Here is an 18,668-nt window from a genome sequence, read left to right on the forward strand (position 1 = left end):
ACTTGTTATAAGAATCTATAGAGATAGATCTATACATTTAATAGGACTCAATCATAGTACGTATATGGATAGGGTATTGAATATATTCAATATAGAAAATTCCAAGAAAGGAAATGCTCTTATGCATCATAGTGTTAAATTGAGTAAGTCTCAGTGTCCTATTTCTAGTGATAAACATGATATAATAAGTCAAATACCACATGCTTCGGAAATAGGATCGATCATGTACGCTATGACATGTACTCGTCCTAATGTATCGTATGCTTTAAGACGAAGTTGAGCATGGAGTTCTAGTTTTGAAGTGAATATTGTCAAAGGAGAAGAGTGAATCTGTTCACAAAAGGGATTAGTGTGCATGCTAAGAGGATAGACATGAAAGATCATGTTAAGTTTAGTAGTTAGTTGAATATTTTGAAACATTTGTAATGATGAATAAATTTTGTATTTATTATGGTTATTAAATAATGGAGATTATTTATAATCATGAGTGTCACCATTTATAATTTATTTATTATTGTATTTTGTTTTTGGTATGTTTAGATCCCCAATTACCAAATACTAATTTACTCAAAACTCCATAATCGGTCATACTCTTATGAGTAACCATTGAGTTAATATTGTCCTACTTCATTATTGTCATGTTTTAACTATTTTTATGTAAACTTTAAATTTTAAGTGTTATTCAAATTTTTTATTTTTAAATATCTTTATTTAATAAATTAATACTGGTATTACTTTTATTTAAATTTTTAAAAAGTGAAGGGAAGAGTGATAAATAGAAACCATTTCCTATGTAAAAAATATGGTGAAGGGAAGAGTGTGAAAAAATGACCTACCATTGTTGTGACATACATAAAGTATAAGGGTGTGGTACTGGTCCTCATTAGCGTAACTCGTAGATCATAAACATAAGGTAGAAGCCCCAAGTACTAAGGTTTAAGCTTCAAATCTTAATCTGTAAATCATAACACATAAGCCATAAGTTATATACCCTAAACCATAATTCTGAAGCCGTCAATTAGGTGGTGTTTGTTTTTTGTTTGCAGATCTTTCTGACCTATTCTGTCTACACGGCGCAGACCAAACGCAGACATTATTCTTCGCACACTGTTTGTTTTTTTGAAGACTGCAGACCTAAAAATGTCTGTGCGCCCTCTTCTTGGTGCAGATATGGGCCAGAGTCTTCTAATATCTTCAGACATCTTCTAGCCTAAAAAAACACATATACTTTATTTTATTTTGAATTTTTTTTTGAATTTATATTTATTCCAACTTTATTAGTGATAAACAATTTGAAAAAAAAAAGTTACAATACTTAAAAAAAAAGTTTAACGACACAAACATTATATTTTTGACAAATTTATAAATAAAAGTTTATTACAATAATGGTCATTGAAATGTTTATATAAATATGAAATATATATATATATATATATATATATATATATATATATATATATATATATATATATATATATATATATATACTGTACCAAATTTTATACAACATTATTTAATAAAGCATCATCAATTTCCTAGAAAAAATATTTATCGCACGTTTTTAATTGATTTAATTGAAAAAAGTCAAAGTTTATTTACATTTATTTATATATCAAATTCTTTGATTCCTAATTATAATGTTTAGGCATAACTTTGCGACAAGAATTATTGGTTTTTATCACATATATACGTTAATTTGTACCATTTTTATTTTCACCTTTTATACAATAATACATAAAAGTTGATTTAGATTTGTTAATTATTTATAACAAAGTCATAAATATATTAAAAAATCACTTTAAAAAAATCAGTTTATTTAGATTTTAGTTTATTTTAGTAGAATGCAGATGTTAAAAAAACAAATAGTGTTCTTTTTCAGACTGCAGACGTTTGCTCCACCTCTTCTGCTGCAGAGGTCTACAGATATGGTCCGCAGACTGCAGACATTTTGGCTCAGATAAAAAAAATAGGACCTTTGAATCTCTAATCCTAAGCCCTAAGCCATAAACCATAAATCTTAAGCCATAATCTATGATCTATTACCCATAAAAGTCATAAGACGAGCCTTAAGCTCTAAACCATAAGCCTTTCTTTTTATTTTATTTTTTAAATCAAATCGCCTCGTTTAAATTTTATTATTGAAAAATATCACAAATATCATAAATAACAACATAAAATATAGGAACTATGATCGACAACAGAAAAAAATGGCTCTAAACCATTTTTTTTCAAAATATAAATGTTATTTTAAATGTTATTTTATAAAGAAAATTAGTTTGGAATTATATTTCAAAAAAATCGATTTTATGGAAAAGATATGTAAAAGAATTACCATTAAACCTATTATAAGATTAAAAAAATAAATATAATAATAAGATAGAAATTTTTTTCGAAAAAATTAAAATTTTATACAAGGTCGAATGACATCGTGATATTTTCACCTACCAAAATTTGATGTTACATAAACATTTGTATTTTTTACCAATAAGGGTGTGGTGATATTTCTGTGTATAAAATTATTTCTAAACCATAACTATATACTATCACTCTTGTGTATTTTTCTAATATATAAAAGTATAACCTTTAAATGTAGCTTCTTAATACACAAAAATTGTTTCCATTGCCAAAAACAGAGAGAGTTAGTGGTAATGGTCAGTCGTTGGCATATTGCCACCGCAGAAAAATGACCGGTGGCAGTGTTTACCATCGGTAATATATGTCATTTAGGAATGTCGACAATAAAACCACTATGACACCGCTTAGCCTAGGATTAAACGGTACGAGCCCTTTTTCGAGCATTAAGGTTGGCATGGACTTGGCTTCATGCTGTGGGAACGACTTGAACACCGCCCCAATGTCGTTAAGTTATCCCTCGTTTTAACGAGAACGCCTTGCAACACGTATTTCACCCAACCAAAACTGAGTTTAGTTTTGCCCTTTGACCATATTAACGGTCACCTTTTATTAAAAAAAAAAAGTATTTATTACCTATAAATACATATATTCAACGTCAAACTCATTCACACCATTATTTTTTTTCTTTATATTTTATAAAATATCAATATTTTTACAAAAAATAAAAATAGATCCGTTCGACCTTTCCGACACTGATGATGATATCTTCGTTAGTACGATATAAAAGTATTATACGGATGTGTTACTACAACCATATCCAACTCCTTCATTAACAAGACGTATAATGTTAAACATAAATTGCGAAGAAAGATACAAACGTCTAGTTCACGATTATTTTGTGGAAAATTATGTCTACCACCCAAACGATTTCAACAGAAGATTTTGTTTGTAAAAATGTGTTTGTATGGATAACCAACGCTTTGGTAAGCAAATATCGTTTCTTTCAATTTTTGTATATTTTAAACGTAACTTTTAGATAAAATAAATATATTTTTATCTATTAAATAGATGTTTATGTATGAATTTTTTTCAAATGAAATATATTAATAGCGTTGCAGAATATTTTTTTTCAAATGAGTTATGAATTTTTCCAAATGAAGTATTATTTTTTTCAAATGAGATATGATGGTAGATTTAAACACTGGCGGAACACAGAAGGTGATGGGGGAGGCCATGGCCCCCCAGCTTTTTTAAGCAGTTAATATTAGAATTTATGAAAATAATAATGATATACTAATTATTTGAAAATCAAAAACTAATTGGCCCCTCCAGGTTTTTATCTCCAAAAAACAAGTAATTATGTTCTCTAATTATTAAAAAAATCATAACAATCATTGTCTTGTTAAGAAAGTTAAGCAAATCAAAAACTGATGGGTTTTGAGTAAAAGAACATTCCTATATGCACATGCAAAAGCCTACTTTGGATCTAGGTTTCTCTATTGTACATGCAAGTTTATCCAAAGCTTACAAACCCTAGATGTAGCATACAATTTTGAAAATAATAACTAAAACAAAGTTTAGATGATTACCTTTCACTAGTAGCAAGACTCTTCAACTTCAAGAGCTTAGTATCACAATTGTAATACCTCTAATGGCTTACAAACACCAAGACAAGAAGTTGATCAAGAAGAGAGGGAATGGAGGCTTAATTTCGGCTCTTAGAACTCTAGGGTTTCTTGGGGTAGCCGAAATATGAAGCCGTGGGGTCCTTTACATACGTGTGCTGCTAGGGTTTCAGTCAAAACCCTAATTGGATAGCTTAGGCCTTAAACAGTCCAATAAAACCCTCCAGAACAAGGCCTTGGACGATTTCTAAGTGGGCTTCCACCTTAAAATCGTCCATCCTATAATCCAAGAAATCCACAGCCCAAAATCCAATTATCTTATAATTACAATTTCATTCCCTTTAGTTCAATTAATCTCTTTTGATCACAAATCAATTTCTTAATTAATTCTTGATCAATATTAATTAACTAATATGATTCTCTTTTAATATATTATTTATATAATATATTAATAAACCATAATATCCTCTCTCTCTCTCTCTCCATAAATCATCTTGTCCAGTTGCTTTGGTGAAAGCAACCCAAAAGGACCATGCAACAACTGGGTCAAGTACATACCAAATATAGTTATGGACTTAGACACTAATCCAACAAAAGCTTCAAATGAAATCTAATTTAACTAGGAATAAGGAATCTTATCATATCAACGACAAAATTAACATTCAAAACTAAGTAATAACTCTATACAAATACCAAAAAAACACAATTAACGACTCCAATCTTCAAAACAAAAGAAAACCCTAAATGTTATCACATCCACCATGCAGTTTACTCATTAGAGCTTTTAATCTGATTGAAACCAGAATATTCAGGCTAGATCTTCCCACATTTGAAAACACAACTCTTCCACCGGACCACTATAATGAAACTTATCGGGCCTTTTTCTGTCTCCTTGCCAGGTTCGTTGTCTCCTCTCCACCTGCTTCTTGCCCTCTATCCTCGCCGTGTTGCTGGAGCGAAATGTCGACAGAAGTACTGCTTTTGTTGTTCGTGCTCTTCTCACCTTTAGAATGACGTATGCATTACCTTTATATCTCTCTTTCAGTCACTCTAATATGACAAGACCTAGTAATATAGGAAAAACTTTGGAACAAGTAATCTAGCTGTGTATCAGTAAGGTTGTAGTCTCTATCAGAGCTATAGAAGTATAAATTAATAATAATAAAATTTATTGTTATCTACACATCTAGATATATTAAACTTTTCGGAGTTATAGAATTATAGTAGTACAAGCTAATAACAATAATAATACATTATTCACAAATAATTTTTGACTTCAAAATAAAGACGAAATTTCATAGACTAGCAGTAATTTTCAAACTTTAAAAAAATAGATTGGATCTTAAATTAATTTTAAGGATTTTATAGACCAAATTTTAATATAAAAGAGACACATTAACTTTCGAGTTGTAAAGAAACTATAGATCATTAGCTTTTTATTTTATTTTTTATTTTTATCAAAATACAAGTTTTTTATGATCAGTGTATTATGTATTATGTATTTTTATTTGTTTTTTGTTAATTTTTTCTTGTAGTTTATATTAAAATGAAAATAAAGTAATTGTAGGTTAATTTTATTTATATAATTTGTATGAAAGTTTAAGTTTCAGCCCTTTTAACATTATTGTTTGTGTTCTGCCCCTAGATGTAGACGAGGTATACAATGATAACGAAGATGAAGAATAGTGAATTTAATAACAAATTCTTTTTCTTCTTTTTCATTTTAAAATGTTATTTTTTTCTTTGTTTTAATGTTTGTTTTAGTTTTTAGATGTTAACTTCAATTGAAAAATTAGATTTTATTTAATTTTGTTTTTATAAATATTAAAAAATATACCGAAAAAAGGAAACATACTAGGTATAGACATTTTTTGGGGTTGAATTCCAAAATATAGACACAAAAATTGAATTTCCGGGTATAGACATGGATTTCGCGGTCCGCGGAACTCCGTGAATCCACTGTAGCTCCGCGGAATGGCAAAATCGTAAATAAATGAGGGAACTAAAAAAACGCAAGATCAATTCCGCGGAGCTATCTCCGAGGAATGAACTATTCCGCAGAGGTAGCTCCGATGAATGAATCTTCAGATATATATATATATATATATATATATATATATATATATATATATATATATATATATATATATATATATATATATATATATATATATATATATATATATATATATATATATACTCACCTCTAATGATTCTTTTATGTAAAGATCTCAAATTAAAACACCAATTTTTTTTCCACCTCACATTCATTTCAAACATTGCCAAAAAAAATTCATACTATCATAATATTTTATTGAAAATAATTAGTTGGGGAATAAATATAAACCCCGAAGAATCGATTTGAAAAAAATAAAAATCTAAAGATCAATTAATCGGAGCTACCTCCGCGGAACGAGTTCATTCCTCGGAGGTAGCTTCGTGTAATGAATTTTGAGTTCTTTTTTAATTCCCTCATTTATTTACGATTTTACCATTCCGCGGAGCTACAGTGGATTTCGTGGAGCTCCGCGGAGCTACGTCTACATAATCCATGTCTATACCCGAAAATCAATTTTTTGTCTCTATATTTTGGAATTCAACCCTAAAAAATGTCTATAGGTATTTTCCTCCGAAAAAAACAGTGACATAAAAATTAATGAGTGTTATAACTTGTGATGATTTCCTCAATTGATCTTATAATACCAACGGTAATAATACATATAAATATAAAATGACACCAAAATAAAACTATAACATGCTTTTAACATGTTGCACGTACCAACCATTCTAATAACCTAACCAATCTTCCATTGGTTTTTCATTAAGTTGTGTTGGGTAGAATATGTTTCTTTGCATGGTAACGACAATTTATATTCCAATTGGCCACATGTGTGAAGTGAATAGGGAATCACAGAAAGGAAACACGTCAGTAGTTTGTAAACGTGTGGAATTGAAAGTTGTACAGGTGTGTCAGCATTGAAAAGAAACAGTAGCCTTAGGGGGTTGTATACAAAATATTAGAAATTTCATTATTGTTGGTTTTTTAGTCGTTTGTTTGTTATCTTATCAAATTATATTTTAAATTACATTATATAATAAATAATTATTAGAAGTTTTTGTTTATTTAACTATATTATCATCATGTGTGTAAAATATTTTATCAAGTTTTCTCATCAAATCTATTATATATAGATAAATAGAGTAAATTACATGAAGGTCCCTATGGTTTAGGGTAATTTGCACGTTTGATCATTAACTTATTTTTTTAACTCGGAAGGTTCCTACTGTTTGTTTTTGTTACCCACTTGGTCGTTGTTTTATCTAAAAAGACTATTTTTCCCTTGATTTTTTACTTTGTTTAAATAAACACACCCTCAACCCCACCTTTTTCACCTTACCTTACCTACGCCAACATTTTTCCCCATTTAATTGATAGTGTTTTCAGGTAAGACATGGATCAGGCGCGTAACAAAAACAAACAATAGGGACTAAGCGTGTAACAAAAAAAAATTAGTGATTTTCCGAGTTAAAAAAATAAGTTGAGGACCAAACACGCAAACTACCTCAAACCGTAAGAATTATTCATGTAATTTACTCAGCTAAATAATATAATTATTTCAATTTATTTTTATATCCATCAAACCAACTATACTTCTAACCTAACTCCCGATTACACTTATGTCAAAGATGGAATATAAACCATAATTTCAAAGAAGAAAAACAATATCGCGCTAGAAAAAAAAATACTTTTTAAACTTTATGAATTAATATTTGGTAATAAATTAAAATGAAATAATTGCTCATTCAAAATTTAAGAAGTGCAATTTTCATAAAATTAATGTTTTAGTCAAAAAACGATCAAAAAAATATTAACCAAACTATATAAGAAGTTGTGGTATTGTAATCATTATAAACGTGAAAATGAAATAAAGGCGACACACGTGATCTTACCGGGGAAACCTTGATCCTTGTTTGGATCTCCGACATAAAGCATTAGAATGTGATAATGACCACTTGCTTTGTTTAATCTTTTTAACAGAAATGTAGATTACAAAAATGTGTTTGAGAGTGCGAGTACAAGTCATTCAGTCCTTCTAGCTGTGTGTAGTGTAATTTATACATGTGTGTTTATAACATATGTTGACTAACTAGATGTCTGATATTCTCGCGATCCTATTGAACAAGCTCTTGCACGTTGCCTTGACTTGGAGACTCCGGACTTTAAGTTTCTATTGGAGTGATTCTTTAGCATAGACGTGTCTTGTGTTCACTATTTCTATACATGTGAATAATAAGCAAGAAATATATTTGTTAATTTTGTTAGGAAATAATATTTGTAATATTTAGGATTTTGACTCGTTAAAACATCTGTTTTAGGATCCTTACTCCACTTTAAGATCCGAGGACCTAGACATGTTTAAGGATCTTGATCCCTAACAATTGCCTCCAAATTATACCAGTAAAATATTTGAATTAATTTCATATATTTAAAGAGTATAATTTATTTTATAACCAAATTGAGATAAAAGATTTCGAAATTTAAATTCCAACGGATAGAATTTTATCCGTTCATTGGGAAGGATTATCCTGTCATGTCATTTTTTTCTCTTCTATAATTCGAATAAATAGGGCTTAGTGGTTATATATGTTTATTTACCTCTTCTAGCTTTCTCTTAAGCATTACCAGTTGTCTTTAGGGTAAATCTCATGCCTTCATCTCTCTTATTCTCCCTGCTTTCTTTTTTGATCCATGGGTAAAAGGATACTTCGGTCGCGCGCAAGCATCTTTGCCCCTTATGAATACGATTTTGTTGATCAAAAAATCTTGAAGTATAATGATACCTGTTATTTTGATGACGACTACATTGAATCTTTGAAAAAGAGTGGGGTTTTTCCTATTGATACTGTTTTCAACGCTTTCGATGCTCACGCCTAACCAAATTTTTGTAACATCCTAAAAGCACCGCTAAAAATTTTAATTTTTAAATTTATCAACCATACATCATGTAAGTCCCAAATTTGGAACCAACTAGTGATCAAACACAAGAACGAGCAATAATCAATGAGAACAAGGAGTAGAAGCAAGAATGATCCAAACTGCACACGTTTCTATTGAACCGCAAATGTTTGGTATAATGGACACACACACATAACCGTATGTTACTTCTGACAACACTGACACTATATATCGGGAACATGAACCGTAAATGAGTTCACGGCCGCAAACAACCTTGCAACCATAAACACTAGTTGAACCAAAAATGCCCTGTTTTCGGTTCACCCAACCGCAAACCCTATAAACACCTAAACAAAGACTAACAAAACTCATACAAATGAATGCCTAGCCCAAACCAACAAAATATGACCTTACAGTCTCCCCCTTGGTTTGAGGCTAGCATAAGTTCAGTCTTTCTTAATGACAAGTACGTCTGACCTTCCCGTCGCCCATAGCCACATCTTTTTTTTCAATAATCTCAGCGATCATGCTTATAAATTCTTTAGCAGCAACCTCTAGAATCTCATGTTTGTATATGATTTGATGTTTAGCCAAAGTGTGAATATCCTGTCCACCAAACTGTAGCAAACCCTTCTTATCAACGATACGAAAAAACCATCTGGGAATTTGATGACAGCAGAGGATGTGGCTTCATCAAAAACCCAGTATTCCATATTGTTCAACGATCCATCACAAAAATGCTTAACAATAGGAATCTGTGTCATCTACTTTGTAGGAGGCCACATCACGATCTTGAAGCTCTTGTTGGTCTTAGGGTCAAAAACATCTTTGGCTCTTTTCACGAAGGATTCGACTGTCTTCATTCCATCGAATTTCCTCTTTACTTGATTTTCTAAGAAGAGTTTGAAATTCGTTCCTCGTGGATCATTAGCTGGGTTTGAAAATGGAGCATCGACAAGTTTAGTGAGGTCCACCTTCGTCCAAGAAGAAAAGTTATTTTTGTGCCTGTAATACTCAACGTTTCCTCTCTTGCGCTTTACCAACCAACAATTCAATTTGTCATGAAAACCCCACATTAGAAATCCTGACCGGTCACCATACTTATCTCTAAATCGCTTCTTTTCGAACTCAGTCACAGTCAGTTGGGGTTGGTGTCTACAAACATATTGATCTGAATTTTTCATGAAGAGCCACTTCCCCCTCTTTTGTGAAGATACATGTTTCTGAGCTTGTTTGAGAATAACTCTTGGATTGGCTTGAGCCGGATCTTTCTCAAATCGGTCAAGAATTCTTGTGGTTCTGACAGGTTGATCAACAGGAGGATCTTGAGTAGCTTAGGAAGGAGCACAATGAGACAGTTCTACTACATTTGGTTCAGCGACCGGTGTCTTGAATTTGTCGCCAAATTCACTAATTAGCTTGTTTTTCAGGTCAAAGTACCCAACAGTCAAGGCACCAAGGTTTGGCTGCAAGTTGGATATCTATTTTGATTTTTGAATATTTTCCTCTTCAAGCTCGGAAACTCTGACGTCAAGATTTCCTATCAAAACATCCTTCTTGATAAGCTTTTGACTTAGAATTCCGATCTCCTCCTTGAGCTCAAAAATTGATGGGTCCGCTGCCTCTGAACTTCCTTCACCTATAGATATCCCTTTGCCTCGGGGTGAAGGGTCAGAATCTTGTTGAGCCAAAAACTCGGCAAGCCTCTCGGAGGTAGCATCGTATGCAGTTTATGGTGGAGAGGAACCCTCAGAAATTGAAGAACTCCCGGCTTCATATGAATATCGAACATCACTTGGTGCTTCTTTCAAAACATGGGCTTGATGGGTCGGTGTAGCAGTTGCAAAAGATTGTTGGGCCGACGAAGCTTGTTCCCTAATCAACACTCCCGGCCTTGGATCGACTCTTCTCCTTTTGATTGGAGGCTGGGAGGATTGTGTCATGCTAAGGACACCTTCAGATGGCAAAGTGGCTAGAATATCAAATGAAAGGGGAGGAATCCTTCTAGTTGAATCCAGATTAGCTGAAGTGTCGGCCATCTGATCCGTAGTTGGAGATGTCACCTTGAGAACATTACCAACCCCCTCATTCTCCATTGTAGGTTGTACAACATCATGGACATCATTAAAGAACGCATGGAGTTCCTCATTACTTGGCCTGAAATCATCACTCTGCTCGAAGTCGAAGAATAAGTTATCACCATCAAATCCGGATAGATCACCACCTTGATCCATATCAGCTACGTCATCATCCTCATCATCATAAAAGTCAAGTACATTATCCCCTAGATTCATCACATCTTCACCTTCATCATCCTCATCATCATTTACCTCCACATTATTCATCGGTACATATTCCTCGACAATAATTATAACAGGAGGAACAGAGTCTTCTACATGTTCAGAAGCAGTAATAACATCATCTTCATTGTCTGAGGAGCTTTTTGATTCGGATGCTTCACTGATCTCCGCAAACTGGCCAAACTTCTCCAGTGGGTACTTTCTTTGGAATACAAATTTCGTACCCTTGCGATTTTGTTTCATGAGACTAAAAGTATTAGCACCCAAAGACTTCAAGTCCAAAGTTTCACCTCTTCTTTCTAACTTTGGATATTTACTGTCAAATATCATCTGGAGAAACCTTCGGAACATCATAAATGTGTCCTGCCTTTTTCCTTCTAAATTGCTCATCATCTCATTCAAAACGTATCTTGAAAAGTTGAACTTAAGACCCATTGCAAGAGAAGCAATAGCACCAGTGTTTAATAAGGAAATCTCATTAGCACCAAATTTCCTGCCTGAGATGCAAATTATGAAGGAGTGAGCAAGAAATTGCCAATAAGGAGGCAACAACTTCTTCAAGGTAGGTGGAAACACTCCTTCATAGCCCATTCTTTCGAGAATCTCTTCAGTTTGTTCCATAGAAATCTCAGCTTGAAACCCTAGCTGGTCATTGATTTGCAGCACTTCACGAATAGTTTACTCAGACACTACAATTTTCTTTCCTTTCGAAATCTTTACTCACAGAAGCCTTGTTCAAAACTGATTCACTAAGTCTTGATAAGTCCATGAATCATGGACTTGAATTCTTCATGTGCTACTGGAGGATCAAACATATAAGCAACAATGTTGTGGTTCTCTGAGAATTTCAAGTCTACCTTTTCTTCTGCACCAAACGAGCCAAGTGAGAAAACCAAGGATTTAATCAATTAAAATTAAGTTTTCTCAATTAAAAGTTGATTAGGCCTCAAATTAATTTTATTTAAATGAAAATTTGGTTTAAAGCAATAAACAAGTTTACTGTCGTAAACGGGTTTACAGCCGTAAACGGGTTTACAGCTGTGAACGGTTTGCGGCTGTAAACGCAGTACGATGCCGAAAAACAAATCTTCTTCCAAATCCTGCAAAACGCGATCGATTCGAGTTAATTTCAACATAGTGGGGGTCGCTTTGCAGTACTTGTAAGAATCAAGGACCAATTTGAGATTATAAAGCAAACAAATGGTGAATCGGTGAGAGGATTGACGAACAGTCGAGAGAAACTGAGACAGGGTTTACGACTGAAAACTGAAAAATGAAGCTGATGGGGTTTATAGCTGGAAACATTTCCTTATATACCCAATACCATATCCATCCCAAAACCCATGGGCTGCAAACCTAAAGCCTCAAGTCTAAGCCCAATACATCCAAATATAATAAAACATAAAACATTTTGAAGACTTAAAACTAAAATAAAATAAAACCTAAAAAAGTTTAAACTAAATTAATTTTGTTTAATTTTTAATTTTTTAGAAAATAAAAATAAAATAAAATAACACTAATTTCTCTTCACCATTGCTAATAATATTTTTATGATTTTGGGATCAAAGTTTTAAAACAACCTTAATCTGTTTCTCAGTACCTCCACCTTCATGAATAGATTTGGTAAATCGCCGGTATAGTGGTCCACTTAAATACAAAAGATTGTGACGAATTTGGACATGCTACAAGTGACAAGACTTTTGAAACTATATACCTAAATAATACTCCTAGAGAGACCATTTAGCTGACGACGACCAATGATATTGTTAGTCTGTTGATCTTAAGAACAATGGTTGTGTTAGTCTGTTGATCTAAAGAATTCTCTTAGTTCATGCGCTTTTATCATATTTCACGTTTCATTACTACTTAGCTATTTAAGGAGGTGACTTTCTTGTATCAGAGAAGAGATGTGTGCACCTTTTTCACTCAAATCAAGAATCATTCTCTCTTACATTCTTCTTGTTCTTAAATTACTTTACATTGCTCATACTTACTACTTTTCCATATTTGAGCACTTTGTTGATTATCTCTATTGATATTGTAACATCCAAAAATATGGTCCCAAAAATTTCGTTTTTATAATAGATAAAATAGTATTTTCAAACATCCATACATCTCAACAAAATCGATGTATCAAATGTATCAAAATCATAGTAAATATCAAATGCGGAATTCCCATGGTGTGTGCGATATAGTCAGCCTGAGTTCTTTCTCTTGGAACTGGAAGCACCTGAAACGTAACCTGAAAACCATAAGCACAAAGCTTAGTGAGCTCTCCAAGATACCACATACCAAAATATCACATAAAGGGCCCCGCACAAAGATATACGGGCCTCGCCCACACTCGCATAATGGGCCCTAACCAAATGAGATACAGGCCCCGCCCACACTCGCATAATGGGCCCGCCCACACTCGCAATATGGGCCCCGCCCAATAAGCATACATATACAAACGCATACAAGTATGACACAAACAACGAGTATATCATCATAATCAACAAGGATCAACCTTGGTGCCTTAGACCCATTAAACCCGGTGAGGAAAACTTACCTCGAAAAAATGAATGATCTCTGACTATTGGTCTTACAGCTCGTCGAGCTATCAATTACCAAATAAAAGCTAATTAAAATTTGGGATCTACATCATTAAACAAGAATCGCTAATCTGGGTAAAAGACTATTTTACCCCTAACATAACTTGGTCCAAGAATGAAACCCTAAATCATAATCCAATGGCCCTAAAAGTTAAACAATCCAACAAGGCCCAACATATGGCCTAATTTCCAGTTGGGCCCAATCGCTTTGCATGGGCCTTATCCTAAGGCCCAATAATACTTCCCTAGCCCAAATGTTCGATTCCAGATGGCCCACTAAGGTCCAAGACACAAAGTCCATGAAAGTAGCCCATCTGAGGCCCAAAACACGCAAAGCCCAAATCCATTGAGTATGTGGGGCATACTCAACGGTACGCTAAGCGTACAGGCTGCATGGCTTGTACATTGTGCGTACTGCCTTGTACGCCCAACATACTCACTCATTAAGCCAATATCCCAAAAAGCACTAAAATCCTTAAGACCTAGGGATCCAATCATAAATCTGAGTCATATGAAGTGTCTTAAACCATGAAGTCGTAAACTTGGTGGATTTGCATGCCCTTAATGAACCAAATCTCGAAATATCAAACATTACTTCCATAAAATGAACCCAAACTCACGCATGGATGATTCACAGCCTTAAAGATGGCAAATTTATGACTCAAGGACCAAATGAACACCAAGAGTAGCAACTCTAAGCTCTAGAAATGAAAATAACTCATAATATCTCATCCATGGGACCAAAAAGACCCAAAAACTCAACAATAAAGATCTAAGCATTAATAGAGCAAGTTCTGAGCTTTATAACTCAAATGAATGCCAAATGATGCAGATAATCTAGATCTTCAAGCTCAACTCCAACAACTCTCCTTCACCAACTTCTTTTTCTTCTTTCCAAAGCACTAAACTACCAAAAAATGCATTCCACAAGGTCAAGAGCATAGCAAGATGATAAAGGGTTCGATTTTAGGGCTTCTGGACAATAAAGGTTGATAAGGAGGCTAACCCATGGGAATTAATGACATTATATAGGACTTGAACCCTAAAAATTAGGGTTTTTGGTTCTGACCATGTACGTTACGCGTACCTCTTCATACGCTAAGCGTATGTACATGACTCCGCGTTCCTTAATGGACCACTTACACCCTACGTACACCAGGCTTACGCCCAACGTATGGCCTCAGAAAGCCCACTCAAATAAAGCCCAATCCATTAAGCCCACATAACTTGCATAATTAGATGAGTAAATACATGATTAAATAATTAAATAATACCTTGGAACCATTAGGCATTACAATTCTCCCCTACTTGAATCAGAATTTGTCCTCGAAGTCCGTTGTGTTGAAAATCTCGGGATAATGCTCCCTCATCTCCTCCTTAGGCTCCCATGTCCACTCAGACCCCTTACGGTGCAGTCATTGCACCTTTACCAGCTTCATAACCTTGTTTCTCAAGGTTTTCATCTTCCGATCTAAAATTTCCACCGATCTCTCAATGTAATTTAGCGGTCATCCACCTGAATATTCTCCAAAGATACAACTGCAGAATCATCCACTAAACACTTCCGCAACTGAGAGACATGAAAAATGCTATGAATCTGACTGAGCTCGGGTGGAAGGTCAAGATAATAAGCTACCCGGCCCACCCGAGCCAAAACCCTGAAGGGACCAATATAGTTAGGGCCCAGCTTGCCCTGCTTCCTAAATCGAATAACACACCTTTCCAAGGTGACACCTTCAGGAGAACCATATCTCCCACCTAGAACTCCAAGTCTGACCGTCGGTTGTCGGAATAGCTCTTCTGCTGACTTTGACATGTCTGGAGTCTGCTCCGAACTTGCTGAATCAGTGCAGTGGTCTTGAGCACCACCTCGCTACTCCTCATGATTCATTGACCGACCTCACCCCAACAAATTGGGGTCCTACGCTTCCTCCCTTAGAGCATCTCAATAGGAGGTCGATTTTACTTGGCGTGATAACTGTTTCTATATGAAAATTCTGCCAAAGGAAGATACGTATCCCAACTCCCCCCGAAATCAAACATGCACGCTCGCAGCATGTCCTCAAGAGTCTAAATAGTTCGCTCACTTTGACCATCGGTCTGCGGATAAAATGTCGTACTGAAATGGAGACGATTGCCCATCTCCTCATGAAACCGCTTCCAAAATCTGGAAGTGAAGCAAACATCCCGGTCTGAAACCACTAATACCGACAGCCCATGACGTGGCACCACCTCCTGAACATAAATCTCAAAGTGTAAGCGATCACGCGACCCCGCTACATCAACACTGCCCCCAAATCCATTATCAAGGCATCGCAATTAACCTCGAAGTCATTAACACCCTGCAGCAGGGTCAGAATCGGCACCTCACACAACCGCTGCCTAAGAGTCTCAAAAGTTGCCTTCTACTCAGGCCTGTAGCGAAATGTCACCGACTTCCCGGTCAGCCGAGTCAAAGGAACATTGATCTTTGAAAAATCCTAAATGAATCTCCGATAATAACCAGCCAAACCAAGAAATCTCTGAATCTCAGATGAATACCTCGACACCTTCCACTGCATCACGACCTCGACCTTGGCCGGATCAACCAGAATACCCTTCTGGTTGACAAGGTGCTCCAGAAACTACACCTCACGTAACCAAAACTCGTACTTGGAGAACTTTGTGAAGAGTCTCTCCCTCCTCAAAGTCTCTAGCACCTCTATTAAATGCTTCTCATGTTGCTCCTGAGTCTTGGAATAAACCAAGATATCATCAATAAATACTATCACAAACCAATCTAGCATCTTTCTGCACACACGGTTCATAAGATCCATGAACACGGCTGGAGTATTGGTGAGCCTAAACGGCATCATCACGAACTCATAATGACCATATCGAGTTTGGAAAGCCGTCTTCTGCACATCCTCATCCCGGAACCACATCTAATGATAACTTGATCACAAATAATTCTTGGAGAACCAAGATGCACCCTATTAGGGCTCAACCAATCCATGCCCACGATAACCCCGAACCAACTGCTGGTCATAGTCGATCACTGGCCTGTTAGGGCTCAACTAATAAATGCCTACGATAACCTTGTTCCCAAATAAAGGAATGGGAACTAGATCCACCGAATACTACTCGCGAAATAACTGAAGAGTACAACCTTGGTGAACCCTCACCACCCAAACAGACCTATCAATAACAATCTCAATATCTAGAGGACAATCCAGCTCCCCCAGAGCTCCGACAAATCCTTTGCTAAGCGCAAGAGATACAAATGATCAGGTAGCCCCCGAATCAAATAATACTAAAGCAGAGATATCGTTCACCGGGAACGATCCTAAAATAAAACACATAAACATAAGCAACAATTCAATATAAATAAAGAGATAAAGAGAAGATACATACCCGTCACCACATCGGAAGCTGCACCACGCCTCCTCTACCGTCAACTAGGAATCCATGCTCTTTGTTGCAGGCACAACTGTCCGGCCATGACGACCGTCAGTAATCCTCAATGTCGCAGGAGCAGGTGTTGACACCGGTCCTGCTGCAGCCAAAATCAGACAATGGGCCTTCTTGTGGCTCCTCTGATTACATTGAAGGCAAATCAGATCAGATACCAGGGTGATGGTGGTGGTAACAGTACAATCCCTCCTTATATGATTAGTCCGGTCGCACTTGAAGTAGCCAGAACCACCCACCCTACACGTCCCCTCGTGCGACCTGCCACACTTGCCACAATGGCCTCGGCCCTGTTGGCCCTTCCTACTCGCATCAACTACCTTGGGCCTCTTTCCCGAACCCTCAACACTGGACACAAAATCTGGCTTCCTCTTCTTCTCGCTTTCTAAATCAATCTCCCTTTCCCTAGCACTCGCTATCATGTCTTCCAGCGTGTTGCAGTTGGATCAGCTAATAAACTACCGAATGTCACTCCTCATCATCTCATGGTACCAGGCCTTCTTCATCTCCTCGTCTGCCACATACTGCGGAGCTAGAAGTGCCCTCTCCTTGAACATAGCAGTGATCTCAGCCACCGTCTCAATAGTCTGATGGAGATCCTGGAACTCTCGAGCTGACTGTTGCACCTCAATCACCAGTGCAAATCGGCTCAAAACATGGTCGAGAAATCACTCCAGGTCATCGAATCAATAGCAACATCATATCTGATAGCACACCCTACCTCCTCCTACCAATCACGAACCCTGTCCTTCAATAGGCAGGAAGCTAGCCTGACATTGTCCGCCTCAAGACAACGGCTGGTACGGAAGGCATTAGCAACATTTGCCAATCACCTGCTTCTCACAATGGGGTCCCTCTCCCCATGATAATCTGGCGCTCCACATGTTTGAAACTCCCTGAAAGTCAGGGAGTGCGTCCCAACAAAAGCCACAACCTTAGCGAGAAAGGCTCTCAATCGCTCATCAAGAATCTCCAGAATGCCCTCCTTGACCGAGCCAAATATCATAAGAGTTTGATCAAGGATACTACTAGTAATATCAGACGAGACGAACTCCCTCATCTAGTCATCAAGCTGCCAGGATCCAGAACCTGAGCCTGAACCCTCCCCGACACCGGAACTGCCTACTGGCCTGCGTCACAATACCACCATACTGAAAATAGACCATATAAACCATCAAAGTACGCATCAAATATATACATCGGGGAAATCACAACTCCATAAGCTCCCTGTCCTCATTGCAACTCTCTTTGAATCGAGTTCGGATCCTCTGCTTCCAGTAGTACGGGCCCATACTAATGGGTTTTAAGTAAAATAAATAAACTAGAAAAACAATTCCTAAGTTCACATGCAACCTACTTTGGATATATGTTTTAACTATTGAACATA

This window comes from Lactuca sativa, chromosome 4 (assembly GCF_002870075.4).
Source record: "Lactuca sativa cultivar Salinas chromosome 4, Lsat_Salinas_v11, whole genome shotgun sequence".
Taxonomy (NCBI): domain Eukaryota; kingdom Viridiplantae; phylum Streptophyta; class Magnoliopsida; order Asterales; family Asteraceae; genus Lactuca; species Lactuca sativa.